A 4,149-nucleotide genomic window follows, 5' to 3' on the forward strand; every position below is an offset into this window, starting at 1 on the left:
TAACTATTGCTTGTTGACAAATATTTTGAGTTAGTAACGGGTTTCAATGTCATTTTTAGGATTGTTCTAGCTTTTTATTTTACTTAATATGAATATAATTATGCTTTCTCTTTATGCATAAGCAGTCACTAAGTATCTAAGTGCATTGAAATTAATTGCCTTTAAGAGCTCAATGCTACTTCTATATGTATAATGAGATATCTGTACTATTACATCTTTGAGTATGAACGAGTCAACTCTATATATTTACTAAAGTTTGAATTAGATACCCTTCTAGTACATTGATTGTTTTCTACTATCAAGTTTCATGCTCTGTGTAGATTCTTCTGTTTGCCTGGTTTCCAAACTAGAGATCGTTTGAATTACTTATCCACCTTTTCCATCTACAAGATCCCTATCAATAGAACATTGCAACATCTTTCCATCATGCACTTATTTTCGTTTTAAATGGTATTGACATATGAATACAAAGGGCATGCATGTCCTGCAAGAGGTAATATATGGCATTTGACTATTAAAAAATCAAGTGATATATGACATCCACAATTGAGGGATGTTTGAGTGCCATCTTCCTTTCATAAAGTTCCTTTAGTCACGAATGAAATGTAGCTTAGATTGACACGTGCAGAATTATATCTACTGCTTTTGTGCCATACACAATTTTTGGGGCATGATTTATGTTAGCACACATGGGTGGGACTTTGTGCTCTTGAGATGTGTTTAAAGAACATGGACATCGAATTTGCAATTGTTGATAGGGACTCAACTATTACGAGTGATGAATAAGGATGGAAATGATAAGAGAAAATTGTGTCAAGAGGCATTCCCAAGCAGTGACTAACAATGGTGTTAGGAGGCATTCCCAAGCAGTGACTAATAATGGAAACGGTGTCAGGAGGCATTCCCAAACAATCAGCTACTCTCTTATTTCTCAAAGTACCAACCATGATAGTCTATCATCCCCCTTATGTCAAACCTCGGAGTCTGTATCTCATTTCGCTATGCTCTAGCTATGCTAAAAGTGATATTCATCTATTGGTGTCAACATGATAGATTTTAGAGTGCCCAAACAACTACATTCAACTTGGAATTGCATGTCTATCTAGCGCAATCGGTTACACCAATTTATTTGTGAAAGATGGAAAAGTAGTCTCAAGAAGTTTCCTAAGTTAATCTATTGACCTTTTTAAACCAACCAATGGAGCTTCGGAATAGATCCTGCATTACCACAGAATTGCAGTGCCCCCTTACCTCTAATTGGGCAGTTGACCACAATAGAAAAGCTCGCTTGCTTGTAGAATCACATGGGGCTTTTTATGGTTAATCAGATGATCTACACAACATGCTCAACACGTTGATCTTCCTCACTTCTCATTGAGTCACTAGCCATATGAGGGGCTCATCCAAAAGGCACCCGATGACTGACTGCATGCTAAGACCATTGTGAGAAGTCTTAGCAATAGCAACCAGCATGTGAGCCATATTAAGGGGAAACGACAACTTCATCTGGATGCCACCTCCAAACCTCCTCGGTGGCAGAAGGAAACACAACCCTATCTTGTGTGTATGCTTCCATTACAACTGGATTACAGACTAGTTGTTGGAATCCCCTCAAGGATGAACTTTTTGATGCTTACTGGCTACTGGGTGGAGACTAGAACATGACAATGGCTAAGAAAGACCGTTCACAAGCCAAGGGTAGCATAATGGGCAAGGAACATGATGCATGAGAGAGCCTTTGTATGAAGTGAGGTTTATCTGATTGTGTAGACATTGATGATAAGGGAATGCGGGGGTTTGCTTGGAACCACTGCAGAAAGGGAGATGAGTTCCAGGCGGGAAGGTTGGATAGATTTTATTGTTCAAACGAGGGGTGGTGGATGAAGGCTCCCATGGGAGGGGGTTAATTGCTAGCTTAGGGATTTTTTATCATGCTTCTTTGATGCGGTAGTTTTCCATTCTTTTACCTATTGGGAAATCCCTCAATGTGCTTTTTAAGTTTATAAATAGTTGGCTCCAGAAAAATGAATTTTGCAAACATATTAGAGCATTCTGGAAGGAGCACCCGAAATGGTAGTGGATCCTTGCCTCAGATGGGATACTGGCATTCAGGGTATCCATGGCTTTGCTAAGTGTTGGGCCAAACAAGAAAGAGAGAGGATTTTCAAGAATGATTCCATCATTAGGGGATATTTGGGGTCTCAAAAGGGCCTCCAATTAGTGTTTCCTAATTTCAAGGGATTAGAGAGGGATTTGACGTGTACCAATGAGAGTGCTCCTTTGTGTGGGGCAATGGTATAGCGAGGTGTGATTGAGGACATGTTGTGAATTTATGGGTGGGGAGACCTCAATCTAGACCCATGGTCCTCATTCCTAGCCATTGATCTAGTCTTCAATCCAAGGGTCACATTCAAATTTATGGTAGATCACTCCCAGCCATTAGATCAAGAGGTAGATCGAAGGGAGGGGAAGGATGAGAGGAAATTGTGCTTCAATATAGGCCATAGATCAAGGGGTGGATCCAAGAAAGGGGATGAGAGAAAAAAGCGCTTCAATCTAAGCCATAGATCAAGGGGTGGATCCAAGGGAGGGGATGAGTGCAAAAGGGGCTTCAAATGGGCCATAGGTCAAGCTTGGATCCAAGGGAGGAGGTGAGAGAAAATGGCACTTCAATCCGGGCCATCCAATATGGTGCTTCAATCGGGTCTATCCATGTTCATCTTTTGATCTCCACCCTCCATGAAGCGCCTCAATCCTAACCCTTCATGAAGCGCCTCCATCTCCACCATAGATCTTGAATAGAACTAATGAAGCGCCTTATCCATGTTTATTAGGCCTTCCCCTTGTCAAATTTGGAGGCCACTAAAGTCAACCTTGGCCCCATCCAAGGCATCCTAGGCCCTTGATCCATCCTCCATTCAAGGGCCAAGATGACCCATGTTAGCTTAGTAAATACCAGGGGTCCCTTATACCTTTGGGATACCATAGTAGGTCACTTTTTCTTAACTTAATCTCTTCCTTAACTATTCCTTATGAGGCTCTTTTGAGACCTTAAACCTCCCCTTATGGTCATCTTCGATTCGGGAATGCCTTCTACTAGCACTAATGGTGGCTGATCCCAGAGTTGTATTTATTCCTACCTTGCTGGTTGAGTGTGAGTAGGCTATTAAAGTGTTCGAGGTGGCCAAGGTTGAAAAGGCTAGAATCACTAGTCACTAGGTGAGATTGAATATAGGAGATTGCCCCTCCAAAATGTTCTTCAAGGCGACCAAAAGAAAGCACGTTCGTGAACGGATTGACAGGGTTCAAGATGAGAACGATAACCTGGAAATTGACTTTTGGCCAGTGGCTAGAGTATTTAAAAAAGAGCTGGCTACTGTGGTTAGTTCCAAACCAGGTATAGACATGGATTGGTAAGAGAATGTGGATTGTATTTTGGCCCCAATTAGGTTGAGGCTTTTGGAGGAATAGAGAGCCAATTTAGCTCGTCCTTTCTCTATTCAAGAATTTGAGGATGCATTGAGTGTCATGAAAAAGGATGTCCCCTAGTTCATATGGTTTCATGGTTGAGTTTTTTAGACATTTTGGAATATGCTTAAATGTGACTTTGTTAATATGGGAAATGCCAGTGGAATGGGGTAGTCTTTATGAGGAAATGAATGTTGGGCTATTTAAATTGTTCCCTAACACAACAACACAAAGCAACTATAGACGCGCTTGGTAGATGCGCAAAATAGCGGGCGCGTCTATAGGTGTTGCTTTAGTAGAGAAATTATGGGCGCGCCTAAATGCGCGTCTAAAAGCTCGTCTATTTGCGTGTAAATCACCGCGTCTATTTGCACATCTGACCTGAGAAAATACGGGCCCGTCTAACATCCCGTTTATTAGCGTATCTATTTGCGGGTGTATTTGCGCGTTTATTTGCACGTTTACACTGAGAATCAGACGCGCATTTAGACGCATAAATAGACGCGCTCCAGAGAATACAGAAAGTGAGATTTTGGTGTACATCATTGCTTTCCAAACATTGCCCATGATTACCAAAGCACATAATTTTTTGCAAGCCCACATATACAAGAATTAAGTGAGATGAGGAGAATGAGACAATATGTAAAATAGTTTTGCCAATATCAATTGTGGGGCTATGGT

Source organism: Dipteris shenzhenensis, chromosome 31, assembly GCF_047967505.1.
Source record: "Dipteris shenzhenensis isolate YYH24624 ecotype China chromosome 31, Dip_SZ_1.0, whole genome shotgun sequence".
Classification (NCBI taxonomy): domain Eukaryota; kingdom Viridiplantae; phylum Streptophyta; class Polypodiopsida; order Gleicheniales; family Dipteridaceae; genus Dipteris; species Dipteris shenzhenensis.